Genomic DNA, 15,089 nt, shown 5'->3' with positions numbered 1-15,089 from the left:
AAACCAAACGTACTTTACTTATCATATGTATATATATATATATATATATATATAATATATATAGAACAACATCTAATAATGAGAATTATATATTTATTAATATTTAATATAATTTATTAATATAATATATATATAGAACAACATCTAATAATGAGAATTACAACCTGAAGTGGCAGTGTTCTATTGAGCAGTAATAAAAAAAATGGGAGAAAATGGTTTATGCTGTGCTTGTATACTGCAGCTCACCTGGTTTACCCCATAAGTATATTTGCTTTCCTGTCCCGTCACATTCCAATCAATTTGTTAATGTTTGAAATTGTTTTCCTCGAAATTCTAAAATCTAAAACAAAAATCCATTTATATGAAAAATGACTCAGGGATGAGTATTCCAGCACTATAACCACAAGAACATAGAAATGAAATTGATAATCATGAATAAATACATTTATTTTGCCTGTGCAAGGGTCTGATGAATTGTTACCATAATTGTGAAGTGACACAGATGCATTTATTCAAGTCCAGTTCCGCCTGTCCACAAAGAAACCTTTCTATCTGAAAATAATTAAATCGGGTTATTTACGGCTGTAATAACGGACATCAAAATCGCCAATAACAAGTTACCTTGAACAAGGTTTGCATGGTAAAATAACATATAATAAAGACTTTAAATCCTGCAAAAGCAGAAGAGAAAAACAGTGGATCATAACATTAATGTTAATAATGACACGTTCAAAATCTCTGAATGTGCATAACTGAATAATAACGAGTGTATCAGAATGATATTAATTTTTAATTGGAGCATGGTCAGAATTCTAGCATGACTGCATACCAATTAATTGTTAGCAAAGGAGGAGATCCACACACAGCGGAGATGTCTGGTTGACACAAAGCAGGTCAAATATTTCACTTCAGTGACAGGATCTAAGCCAAGGAGGAAAATAAAGCATTCAAAAATATCTAAAAAAAATGTTTGTTACCAGTAGCGACCTCTGGGATTGTGACTGCACAAGAAAGCATATAAGAATTATTATAATAATTAAGGTCTGACAACATATGTAGAAATTAGTGGTATATAAAGTTGGTGTCTTCTGTGTTCTTTATTTTTATTTTTTTTACTATTTTCCAAAATACTCCTCCCCCCCTAAAAAAAAAAAAATTAAGTGGAAGAGAATGTTCACTTTTCTGTAGCGTACGTTTCCCAGTGTTCTTATTTATCTTTCATATTTTGTTTGGAAAATAACCATGCACAGAGTTTAACAAGGAATCGGAACATGGTTTTTGTGTCATCTTACCACTATAATTTGCTGTTTGTTGCGAGAGGGATTTAATAATGAGTATCTTGGACTTACAGGGGCATGAACTTCAATATGTGTCTTTTTGTAAGTGTGTTGTGTAAGTAAATGCTGTCTGTTTTACTGTGTGTTCTATGAACATTTCTAGCGGTGACGGTGAACTTTTATACACACAGGAGCTAAATGTGCAGAAGTGAATTTATACATTTTTGCTGCGGATCTTTGTTGGATCACACGTTGGGGTCAATCCAATTACCCGTGAAGACATTGTGGGAGCGAGTACAGGGCCGGTCCTAGGGTATTCGGCGCCACCCTGCAAATGATAAATTTGCGCCCTCCCATATTTTACAAAGGGACAGCGTGCGGGAAAAGAGGTGTGGTCTCACAAGGAAGGGGCATGGCCACACAATAGTACCCCCATTTCAAATGACAACACACAGTAGTACAATCTTATTCACATTTCCCTGCGCATAGTAGTGCTGTTTATACACATAATAGCCCCTGTAGCAGCGCCGGTTATACACATAATAGCCCCTGTAGTAGCACCAGTTATACACATAATAGCCCCTGTGGCAGCGCCGGTTATACACATAATAGCCCCTGTGGCGGCACCGGTTATACACATAATAGCCCCTGTGGTAGCGCCAGTTATACACATAATAGCCCCTGTAGTTGCGCCGGTTATATATAATGCCCTCAAAAGTGCCATTTATACAAATTATGCCCCCCCTCCCACCAGTGGTGCAAGTAGAAAAAATTTCTCAGTGGTACTGTGTGCGCGCGGTGTGGCCAAATGCCACATGGGGCGTGTCCAATGAAAATGGGGGCTTGATACACATATGGGGTGCCAGATACACATATGACCTCTATAGTGTCAGATACAGATATGCCCCCACCATGCCAGATACAGTATGCTGCTACAGTGCCTCATATGCCCCCACAGTGCCAGATACACGAATGCCTCCACAGGGCCAGATACACAAATGCCCCACAGTGACAGATACACAAATGCATCACAGTGCCAGATACACGAATGCCCCACAGTGCCAGATACACAAATGCCCCACAGTCCCAGATACACAAATGCCCCCAGCAGTGCCATATATGCCTCCACAGTGCCAGATATGCCCCCCACTGTGGCAGATAAACATATGCCCCCATGCCAGATATGCTTCACAGTGCCAGATACACTGTGTCCCACAGTGCTAGATACACGGTGCCCCATAGTGCCAGATACACAGTACCCTACAGTGCCAGATACACATTGCCCCACAGTGCCATATACACTGCCTTCCACACACACACACACACACACACACACACACACACACACATACAACCACACATACTTTCTCACTCACGCGCCTTCAGCATACCATCTGGCTGGCTGGAATTGTAGCAGTTTCTGTCTTCTTCAGCCTGGTCCCTTGGAGCTCTGCCCCTCGGCGCTGTTTCGGCCAGAGCCCAGGACACTGATGGACACTGCAGAGGGTAGGAGGAAGCTTCAAGCTGTCGGCGCTGCTGCCTGTCAAACGGTGTGACAGACACAGCAGCCGACAGCAGCAGCAAGGAGCCCAGGTGCTGCAGCGGGGATGCAGAGCAGGGAGAGCGCCTCTCTAGTCAGGTTCCTACCTGCTTTGCATCCCTTTGCTGAGCGAGTAGCGCCAGGCCTGAGCGAGTAGGTTCAGCTCTCTGCCCCCCATGGATCAGCTTTCCTTCATTCTTCCTCGGCCCCTGCTGCAGGAGAGGATGATGCAGTTCGGGAACTGCTTCTAATTCACAAAATTAGAAGCAGTTTGCAATTAGAATAATTGGAAACACTGGGCCCCTCTTGTCTGTCCGGTCCCCATATAGGTGCAGTGCCGTTTCTTGCGGCGGGGAGCCGTGCAACCGCACAGGGCGCCCGCCACGGCACTTCTTGAACTCTTTAAAATGCACCCTCCTCCCGAGTACCCAGCTCAGGGGGCGGAGTTTCGCAGAATGACGCGGATGCGTCGTGAGTCACGACACAATCGCGTCATTCTGTGAAACTCCGCCCCCCGAGCTGGGTACTCGAGAGGAGGGAGAAGGGGGAGCCAAGCCGGCTGGCGCCACGAAGACGAGAGAGAGGCGGCGAAGAGCGGGAAGAACGGCTTCAACCGTAAGTCAGCATCTCCCTCTCTCTCCCCCCTCTGCCACCTGCCATCATGTGTAAAATGGGGACACTTGCCTGCCATATTGTGTAAAATGGGGACACTTGCCTGCCTTATTGTGTAAAATGGGGACGCTTGCCTGCTGTATTGTGTAAAATGGGGACTCTTGCCTGCAGTATTGTGTAAAATGTGGACACTTGCCTGCCGTAATGTGGAAAATGGGGACTCTTGCCTGCCGTAATGTGGAAAATGGGGACACTTGCCTGCCGTATTGTGGAAAATGGGGACACTTGCTTGCCGTATTGTGGAAAATGGGGACACTTGCCTGCCGTATTGTGGAAAATGGGGACATTTGCCTGCCGTATTGTGGAAAATGGGGACTCTTGCCTGCCGTAATGTGTAAAATGGGGACACTTGACTGACATAATGTGTAAAATGGGGACTCTTGCCTGCCGTAATGTGTAAAATGGGGACACCTGCCTGCCGTAAAGTGTAAAATGGGGACTCTTGCCTGCTGTAACATGTAAAATGGGGATTTAATGTATCAAGGGCATTGCGGTGTATGGCATAATATATATTTTTTATTTTTTTCCTGTGCTCGCCGTGATCTGTCGGTGCAAGGTCAAAAACTGGGGTGTAAGGTAGTCTTTACAGGCGAGGCCACGCCCATTTTACAGTGACCACGCCCATTTTATCGAGGCCAGGCCCCCTTTGCCGGGACCTTTTACTTTTTATATCTATGGGGGTGGGGTCGCATATTTTTGTTATGTCACAGGGTGGGGTGGGGGGGGGCACATTTTTAAATCTCGCACTGGGAGCCAAATTGGTTAGAAACAGCCCTGTATAGGTGTACCACCTGTACCCCTTGATAGTGGCCCTGTTATTGCAGCTTTAAACAAATGCAAATAAAGGACTACAATAGATAGGATTGCTTTGCAGTTATTAAGGCAGATACTGTATACACACTGGTCTGTATGGATACATTCTGTTCTGTTTATGAATAGCAGTGAGTGGAACGCACCACACAATCATCCCATATGATATCTTATCATCGTACCAGGAATTTACTCTTTTAGGTTAAATTGTCATTTCTCTGACGTCCTAGTGGATGCTGGGACTCCGTCAGGACCATGGGGAATAGCGGCTCCGCAGGAGACAGGGCACAAAAGTAAAAGCTTTAGGATCAGGTGGTGTGCACTGGCTCCTCCCCCTATGACCCTCCTCCAAGCCTCAGTTAGGTTTTTGTGCCCGTCCGAGCAGGGTGCAATCTAGGTGGCTCTCATAAAGAGCTGCTTAGAGTAAAAGTTTTGATAGGTTTCTTATTTTCAGTGAGTCCTGCTGGCAACAGGCTCACTGCAACGAGGGACCTAGGGGAGAAGAAGTGAACTCACCTGCGTGCAGGATGGATTTGCTTCTTAGGCTACTGGACACTAGCTCCAGAGGGACGATCACAGGTACAGCCTGGATGGGTCACCGGAGCCGCGCCGCCGACCCCCTTGCAGATGCCGAAGTAAGAAGAGGTCCAGAAACCGGCGGCTGAAGGCTTTTCAGTCTTCATGAGGTAGCGCACAGCACTGCAGCTGTGCGCCATTGCTCTCAGCACACTTCACACCAACGGTCACTGAGGGTGCAGGGCGCTGGGGGGGGGGCGCCCTGGGCAGCAATGTTAATACCTTTTCTGGCTAAAAAGAATACATCACATATAGTCCCTGAGGCTATATGGATGTATTTCACCCCTGCCAGGTCTCAGAAAAACCGGGAGAAGAGCCCGCCGGAATAGGGGGCGGGGCCTATCTCCTCAGCACACAGCGCCATTTTCCCTCACAGAACTGCTGGTGGGAAGGCTCCCAGGCTCTCCCCTGCACTGCACTACAGAAACAGGGTTAAAACAGAGAGGGGGGGCACTTATTTGGCGATATGATTATATATTAAGATGCTATAAGGGAAAACACTTATATAAAGGTTGTCCCTGTATAATTATAGCGTTTTGGTGTGTGCTGGCAAACTCTCCCTCTGTCTCCCCAAAGGGCTAGTGGGGTCCTGTCCTCTAATCAGAGCATTCCCTGTGTGTGTGCTGTGTGTCGGTACGTGTGTGTCGACATGTATGAGGACGATGTTGGTGAGGAGGCGGAGCAATTGCCTGTAATGGTGATGTCACTCTCTAGGGAGTCGACACCGGAACGGATGGCTTATTTAAGGAATTACGTGATAATGTCAACACGCTTCAAGGTCGGTTGACGACATGAGACGGCCGGCAAACAAATTAGTACCTGTCCAGGCGTCTCAAACACCGTCAGGGGCTTTAAAACGCCCATTTACCTCAGTCGGTCGACATAGACACAGACACGGACACTGACTCCAGTGTCGACGGTGAAGAAACAAACGTATTTTCCTTTAGGGCCACACGTTACATGTTAAGGGCAATGAAGGAGGTGTTACATATTTCTGATACTACAAGTACCACAAAAAAGGGTATTATGTGGGTGTGAAAAAACTACATGTAGTTTTTCCTGAATCAGATAAATTAAATGAAGTGTGTGATGATGCGTGGGTTTCCCCCGATAGAAAATTATTGGCGGTATACCCTTTCCCGCCAGAAGTTAGGGCGCGTTGGGAAACACCCCTTAGGGTGGATAAGGCGCTCACACGCTTATCAAAACAAGTGGCGTTACCGTCTCCAGATACGGCCGCCCTCAAGGAGCCAGCTGATAGGAGGCTGGAAAATATCCTAAAAAGTATATACACACATACTGGTGTTATACTGCGACCAGCTATCGCCTCAGCCTGGATGTGCAGCGCTGGGGTGGCTTGGTCGGATTACCTGACTGAAAATATTGATACCCTTGACAGGGACAGTATTTTATTGACTATAGAGCACAGAGAGATATTTGCACTCTGGCATCAAGAGTAAGTGCGATGTCCATATCTGCCAGAAGATGTTTATGGACACGACAGTGGTCAGGTGATGCAGATTCCAAACGGCACATGGAAGTTTTGCCGTATAAAGGGGAGGAGTTATTTGGGGTCGGTCCATCGGACCTGGTGGCCACGGCAACAGCTGGAAAATCCACCTTTTTTACCCTAAGTCACATCTCAGCAGAAAAAGACACCGTCTTTTCAGCCTCAGTCCTTTCGTCCCCATAAGGGCAAGCGGGCAAAAGGCCAGTCATATCTGCCCAGGGATAGAGGAAAGGGAAGAAGACTGCAGCAGGCAGCCCATTCCCAGGAACAGAAGCCTTCCACCGCTTCTGCCAAGTCCTCAGCATGACGCTGGGGCCGTACAGGACCCCTGGATCCTACAAGTAGTATCCCAGGGGTAAAGATTGGAAATTCGAGACGTCTCCACCTCGCAGGTTCCTGAAGTCTGCTTTACCAACGTCTCCCTCCGACAGGGAGGCAGTATTGGAAACAATTCACAAGCTGTATTCCCAGCAGGTGATAATCAAAGTACTCCTCCTACAACAAGGAAAGGGGTATTATTCCACACTATATTGTGGTACTGAAGCCAGACGGCTCGGTGAGACCTATTCTAAATCTGAAATATTTGAACACTTACATACAAAGGTTCAAATCAAGATGGAGTCACTCAGAGCAGTGATAGCGAACCAGGAAGAAGGGGACTATATGGTGTCCCGGGACATCAGGGATGCTTCCTCCATGTCCCAATTTGCCCTTCTCACTAAGGGTACCTCAGGTTCGTGGTACAGAACTGTCACTATCAGTTTCAGACGATGCCGGTTGGATTGTCCACGGCACCCCGGGTCTTTACCAAGGTAATGGCCAAAATGATGATTCTTCTTCAAAGAAAATGGCCGATATCCTGATAAGGGCAAGGTCCAGAGAACAGTTGGAGGTCGGAATAGCACTATCTCAAGTAGTTCTACGACAGCATGGATGGATTCTAAATATTCCAAAACCGCAGCTGTTTCCGACGACAATTTGCTGTTCCTAGGGATGATTCTGGACACAGTCCAGAAAAGGGTGTTTCTCCCGGAGAAGAAAGCAAGGGAGTTATCCGAGCTAGTCAGGAACCTCCTAAAACCAGGAAAAGTGTCAGTGCATCATTGCACAAGGGTCCTGGGAAAAATGGTGGCTTCTTACGAAGCGATTCCATTCGGCAGATTTCACGCAAGAACTTTTCAGTGGGATCTGCTGGAAAAATGGTCCGGATCGCATCTTCAGATGCATCAGCGGATAACCCTGTCTCCAAGGACAAGGGTGTTTCTTCTGCGGTGGCTGCAGAGTGCTCATCTACTAAAGGGCCGCAGATTCGGCATTCAGGACTGGGTCCTGGTGACCACGGATGCCAGCCAGAGAGGCTGGGGAGCAGTCACACAGGGAAAAAATTTCCAGGGAGTGTGATCAAGTCTGGAGACTTCTCTCCACATAAAACAATGCTCTAAGCTTAGCAAGACCTCTGCTTCAAGGTCAGCCGGTATTGATCCAGTGGGACAACATCACGGCAGTCGCCCACGTAAACAGACAGGGCGGCACAAGAAGCAAGAGGGAAATGGCAGAAACTGCAAAGATTCTTCGCTGGGCGGAAAATCATGGGATAGCACTGTCAGCAGTGTTCATTCCGGGAGTGGACAACTGGGAAGCAGACTTCCTCAGCAGGCACGACCTCCACCCGGGAGAGTGGGGACTTCATCAGGAAGTCTTCCACATGATTGTGAACCGTTGGGAAAGACCAAAGGTGGACATGATGGTGTCCCGCCTGAACACAAGAGACCCTCAGGCAATAGCTGTGGACGTTCTGGTAACACAGTGGGTGTACCAGTCGGTGTATCTGTTCCCTCCTCTGCTTATCATACCCAAGGTACTGAGAATTATAAGACGTAGAGGAGTAAGAACTATACTCGTGGCTCCGGATTGGCCAAGAAGGACTTGGTACCCGGAACTTCAAGAAATGCTCACAGAGGACTCATGGCCTCTGCCGCTAAGAAGGGACTTGCTTCAGCAAGTACCATGTCTGTTCCAAGACTTACCGCGGCTGCGTTTGACGGCATGGCGGTGGAACGCCGGATCCTAAGGGAAAAAGGCATTCCGGAAGAGGTCATTCCTACCCTGGTCAAAGCCAGGAAGGAGGTGACCGCACAACATTATCACCACATGTGGCGAAAATATGTTGCGTGGTGTGAGGCCAGGAAGGCCCCACGAAGAAATTTCAACTCGGTCGATTCCTGCATTTCCTGCAAACAGGAGTGTCTATGGGCCTCAAATTGGGGTCCATTAAGGTTCAAATTTCGGCCCTGTCAATTTTCTTCCAGAAAGAATTGGCTTCACTTCCTGAAGTCCAGAAGTTTGTCAAGGGAGTACTGCATATACAACCCCCTTTTGTGCCTCCAGTGGCACTGTGGGATCTCAACGTAGTTCTGGGATTCCTCAAATCACATTTTAAACCGCTCAAATCTGTGGATTTGAAATATCTCACATGAAAAGTGACCATGCGGTTGGCCCTGGCCTCGGCCAGGCGAGTGTCAGAATTGGTGGCTTTGTCTCACAAAAGCCCATATCTGATTGTCCATTCGGACAGGGCAGAGCTGCGGACTCGTCCCCAGTTTTCTCCCTAAGGTGGTGTCAGCGTTTCACCTGAACCAGTTTATTGTGGTACCTGCGGCTATTAGGGACTTGGAGGACTCCAAGTTGCTAGATGTTGTCAGGGCCCTGAAAATATAGGTTTCCAGGACGGCTGGAGTCAGGAAAACTGACTTGCTGTTATCCTGTATGCACCCAACAAACTGGGTGCTCTTGCTTCTAAGCAGACGATTGCTAGTTGGATGTGTAGTACAATTCAGCTTGCACATTCTGTGGCAGACCTGCCACAGCCAAAATATGTAAATGCCCATTTCACAAGGAAGGTGGGCTCATCTTGGGCGGCTGCCCGAGGGGTCTCGGCTTTACAACTTTGCCGAGCTGCTACTTGGTCAGGAGCAAACACGTTTGCAAAATTCTACAAATTTGATACCCTGGCTGAGGAGGACCTGGAGTTCTCTCATTCGGTGCTGCAGAGTCATCCGCACTCTCCCGCCCGTTTGGGAGCTTTGGTATAATCCCCATGGTCCTGACGGAGTCCCAGCATCCACTAGGACGTCAGAGAAAATAAGAATTTACTTACCGATAATTCTATTTCTCGTAGTCCGTAGTGGATGCTGGGCGCCCATCCCAAGTGCGGATTGTCTGCAATACTTGTACATAGTTATTGTTACAAAAATCGGGTTATTATTGTTGTGAGCCATCTTTTCAGAGGCTCCGCTGTTATCATGCTGTTAACTGGGTTCAGATCACAGGTTGTACAGTGTGATTGGTGTGGCTGGTATGAGTCTTACCCGGGATTCAAAATCCTTCCTTATTGTGTACGCTCGTCCGGGCACAGTATCCTAACTGAGGCTTGGAGGAGGGTCATAGGGGGAGGAGCCAGTGCACACCACCTGATCCTAAAGCTTTTACTTTTGTGCCCTGTCTCCTGCGGAGCCGCTATTCCCCATGGTCCTGACGGAGTCCCAGCATCCACTACGGACTACGAGAAATAGAATTATCGGTAAGAAAATTCTTATTTTCTCTATACATCAAATATAAAATGTAGAAACTGTGAAGGGTAACATGGTGTCTCATTGGTTAGCATTGCTGCCTCACATAGCCACGGCTGCAGAGACAAACGGTGGGCCTGGGATATAATGAGGGGATGAGGCCTAAACTGAGGGGACATATCCATTCCCCCTCTGAAAAAAATCAATGGACAGTATTATGTGAATGGAGGCATTTGTCCCCTTTGAAGCTCTCCAAGGCCCCCATTGGGCCCCTTCAACAAGTCCGGGCCAAGTAATTAGTACCCACCCCTTCCCTCCTCTCAGCTTCCTGCTCACAGCATAAGATAAATTTCAACCAGATTATTTATGTGGAGTTTGTATGCTCTCCCAATGTTTGCATGGATTTCCTCTGGGTTTGATCCAATGATTTTTCACTAAATTGACCTTTGTGTGTGTGTGTGTGTGTGTGTGTGTGTGTGTGTGTGTCTGTGGTAGGGGGTATTAGCAAAGCTGGATTAAGGCTTGTGGGTGCCTCAAGCAATAAAATTGACCACCCCCTCCCACATACCTCCACATACTTGCCATCGCTGTCAATATACCTCTTACCAGCAACGTTGCAGCATAGTACATAATGTCCGTGAAGCTGTCGGCAGTGGCCCCCTCACCCACACACCTGCCACCAGTGCCACATACCCCTCACCTGCTGCATCTCAGCCAGTGACGAATGAGGCATGAAGGGCCCACAGGGGGAATGCAGTGATCGGGGCCCATGTTTAGGGGTGTGGCCAGTCTCCAGAGGGGGTGTAGCCAGCTGCTACAGCGGCTTGACCAACCATGAGAGAGTGCATGCCCCTTGATAAATATATATAGCAAATACTGCTAGTGCGTGCATAATAATGTACCAGATTAATAACAGCAATGCACTGTAGAGAATACTCCATAGTCCTGTGCAGTATAAGGTAACATATGTGTATAATGTATAATTCAAGTGCACAGTCTGGAACTCAATCCCTAGAGGAGGTGAGCCCACTGAGGATTTCCCCTGTAGCCCTACGGGCCAGTCCAACCCTGGTCTCAGCGTAGTACGTCCTGTCCGCGACACTGTCGGCAGTGAGCCCCCCTCTACATACAGTACATACCCCCAGAAGCCTGTATGCCCCTTAAAGGCAGCATGAGAGTGTAATGCATCATGTCCATGACGCTGCCGGAGTGCTACTGCTGCCATTATACCCCTCACCGGCAGTAATGTAGTGTAACACAACGTGTCTATGGTACTACTATAGGCAGTGCCTAGAACCAGCTCCCAGCAGCAGACATGATGAAATACATTGTGACATTGCTGGGAATCTGTCTGAGGGCAATGTTTGGGGCCCCTAATATATGAAGGGGTCCCTGAGTGACCACCCTGTCCGCCCCCCCTATAATCTAGCACTGGGAATTAGAATCATTTAACTGTAGTAAAGACTGATGTGTGTAAATAATCATTGTCTTGCGTTATTATAAGTCGCCAGACATGAGACCGGAAGTAGAGAGAGAATATGTTAGTGGCAAGTAAATAACTAATAATAATCATTCACATCATCAGCATATATAGGGGGTCATTCTTACCCGTTCGCTCGCTGCTTTTTGTCGCAGCTGAGCGAACGGGTCCCTACTGCGCATGCGCCGACGCATGCCAGACGGCCGAAGGCCGTAGCAGGTCTGTGATCACCTCAGCCTGATTGACAGGCAGAGGCGATCGCTGGGCGGGAGGGGTCGGAATGGCGGCGTTTGGCCACCGTTTTGTGGGAGCGGTCCAGCCAACGCAGGCGCGGCTGGACCGAACGGGGGGCGGGCCGCTGCCGCTGCGTGACATCACACTCAGCTGCTGCGGGCCGGGGAGCGATGAGTAGCTCCCAGCCAGCACGCTAAAGCTGCGGGGGGGGGGGGGGGGGGGGGCGGCACTGACATGCGGGGCGGACTAGCCCTGTGCTGGGCGTCCCCCCCCGCATTGTCAGTGTGAATGATCGTAGATCAACTCGGAATGGCCCCCAGAATACGTATTACAGGTGTATAGTGAAATTAGCATACAGCTCGCAATCCATTCACAGCCGGAGTCCTGAGTTGCACTCCCATTACGTGAAACTCCGAATTTGGCCCACAATATTTGAATGTTTAACTCATTGAACGCTGTAGCACAAAACGTTATTGTTTTGAAAACTATTTCACCTTCAATCCATGGCTTAATTGATTTCTAGTATGATCCAGAGTACCAGGGCATAAGAGCACCAGACACGGGGAAAGTAACAGAAAATAGCTCGGAGTAATTTCCAAGCAATATCCTTGATACAAAGGAAAATTGTATTTGGATTACGTTAAGTCTTCCGTGCTTTTACCTATAACAGACCTTGCCAGTCCTCCCTCTTTCCCCTGTGGCCCCGTTAACTCCCCTTCATGTGCACTGTATCCACAGATGCTTGAGGAATGAATCATTACTCCTGTGTTTAAATTGGAAGTAAGGCTTTTGTTTTAAAGAGGCAATGGAGACTCATAAATGGAGATGATTCATTTTTCAAATGTATAAAACCGCTGCAGCGCTGCGTCTTACGGAATTGCTAAAAATAGACCTAGCATCAACTCCTTAGAGGAAGAACAGTATAAAAGTGCCTTAAAACAATTTGCAGTCATTAGGTAAAAGAAATATAGCGACATCTGGAAAACAAATTAAAAATACCATGTGTGTGTACGTGTATATATAATATATATGATGTACACTGAGTTGGACGCTCACCAGTAGTTAGTGCAAAGTATTGTTTCCAGATGAGGGTAATAATAATCCACTGTGGAGAAACACTCAATAAAGTTGCGATGCACAGTGATGTTTATTCTGCAAACAGCAACATTTCAGATCTATTGCAAGCCTTTCTCTTGGCAGAACGGTTGGCAAAGTGGTTAGCATTACTTCCTCACAGCACTGAGATCTTGAGTTCAGTTCCTGCTCAATCTGCTATCTGTGTGGAGTTTGTCTGGTCTCTCCGTGTTTGAGTGGGTTTCCTCCAGGTGCCCCTGTTTCCTTCTACATGGTGTCAAAGTCAGAAAAATATCTCTACACACACTGCCATATTTGCACCTCATACTGGTCCGTGCTGAGCGTGCGTACGCTCTCCCGTACGTGCGCATACTCACAGTCGCGGGCACCCGCAGGCGCATGGTATGCGTATTTACGGTAGAGTTTATGCGATCGTAGCGTGCGACTCAATCATTACATATTTTCACTAATAATGTATTTTGTAGATCATGGTCCCTTTGATAGATTCTGAAAGTTTGGTTAATATAGAATGTTCATGAACAGAGAAATCCCTCTTTGTTTGATACGAAGGGTCAGACAGGAGTAATACAGTGGTGTTTAGTATCCATCGGAAGAATATTTAATTAGAAATATTCCGGTGTTGGTTTGAAGCAGATCAATCGCTCGTGCGAATAGTTATGGACATAAGAAGTTTATGAACATTTACTTTATTTGCACTTTATTACCCATGCGGCGGGAAACCCAGTTTTCCCTCCCACCTGAGCAGTTGGAAATAGTCACAGCCCACCTGTATGAATCAACCTATGACCTTTTGTTATAATGCGTAGCCGAATTCCTGTGTCCAATGAACAATGAGATTGTAGGGACCATTGAATTGTATTGTGTGTGGGGCATAAATAGGCAGGCCGACCATATCCAGTGCACTCTCTTCAACGGTTCTCATTGCTGATAATCGGGAGCTGGATATCGAGGCGCATGCGATCGTTTCCCCTTGTGCGTAAGTGTTTCTCCGCAGCTATATTGATCTTCTTGTTATTGTGGGCCAATCTCTCTCAATTTCTCTCTCTCTCTCTCCTTCTCTTTCTCACTCATTTTTTCCTTATATTGTATTGTATTGTATTTCTTGTGTAGTTATCTGGTTAGGTAGTCTATGTTATATTGTAGTGTATGACTTGTATTGTGTTTAACTCTTTTGCAAGTATAGCATTCATAATATATATTTTAGGCGTTGGACCCTGAGCACGGTATCTGTGTGTTTCTTATAGTATTAAGTATTCTCAGAGCGTCGGTGACGCTCAAACAGCTTTTAAGGTAATAAGGTTATACTGTGTTGCATTTACTCTCTAATATTACACTAAGGTTTTACTGCACAATACACTGTTTATGGTTTAGATACAAAGGTTTAATATAGTGAGCGTCAGCTCCGCTGGTGATCTCCTCATGGTCCCGAGCGTTCGCTACGTTATAGCGAATCATTACTTTAGTTAACAGCCAATAACGTGCCTGCCTGTGATCTCTTGGCCGTGAGTGAACCTGACGCTTGAGCGTCTCGATCACGGCAAAGCGATTGTTACGCAACTAGCGTACCCTTACGGTACTTCATACGTAAATAGCGTACAGTGTTCTTAGACCTCATAAAGGGTATTATATACGATAAATATTTAGCTTTATCAATTGGAGGCTCGTCCTGTCCTTCACATATCTGCACTAGGTAATTTCAGCAGACATTATCCAGCAGCAAAGGGCGGGAGATCATATTCCTCGTAGTGCTGTTTGGATAAGCGTCTGCTTCTCTTAGTAAAGGGTGCTGAAGGAATCCGGGAACCGGAGGTAAGAACAAAACAATAGTGTCTTTTTAAAACTGTTTATTTTTCTGTCTTGCGTACACACGCACGCACACATATATATCTGCATTTCCTTTTTATTGGTGTATTTTCGTATGTCACTCTCCTGTTTGCCAGTTCTATAGTTGATAAACGTATAAATTGTGTTACGGTGAATCTTTGCTTTGCGTACACGTGTCTCTAACAAAAGACTGAGACTTGCGTACGCAATCCAAGGGCCGACGCACGCAGCGTATATTACGCAACGGAGCGTACGGGTACGCCCACGTAACTCAAATCACAAGTTTTTTTTCTTTCTCTCTCCTCTCAACGCGATAAGTAGCGCCACGCGGTAAATAACGCCAGGCGATAAATCGCACAAATTTTTTTTTTAATTCCAAATTTAAATTAATAGATCCTTCTCCTAGTTTGTAACACATCTGGTCTAAAGAGACATTTCTGCGCAGAAATAGAAATAGAAACAAAAGTGTACATGTGGTGAGTGAGTGTGTTGTATACAATTT

At 46.7% G+C, this 15,089-nt stretch overlaps 1 long non-coding RNA gene across 2 annotated transcripts in view; it reads right to left on the bottom strand.

The window, feature by feature from the left end:
• The window catches only part of LOC134928801 (uncharacterized), a 495,132-nt gene that overhangs the window by 40,271 nt on the left and 439,772 nt on the right, over positions 1–15,089 (bottom strand). For both annotated transcript variants that reach the window (XR_010178021.1, XR_010178022.1), the window contains exons 3-4: positions 482–552; positions 247–340 (exon numbers count right to left, since the gene is read on the bottom strand). This is a non-coding gene — a long non-coding RNA (uncharacterized LOC134928801). The remainder of the gene's footprint in view (positions 1–246; positions 341–481; positions 553–15,089) is intronic.

The sequence above is a fragment of the Pseudophryne corroboree genome, chromosome 5, assembly GCF_028390025.1.
Source record: "Pseudophryne corroboree isolate aPseCor3 chromosome 5, aPseCor3.hap2, whole genome shotgun sequence".
Taxonomy (NCBI): Eukaryota; Metazoa; Chordata; class Amphibia; order Anura; family Myobatrachidae; genus Pseudophryne; species Pseudophryne corroboree.
This window is presented reverse-complemented; position numbering and strand designations above follow the sequence as displayed.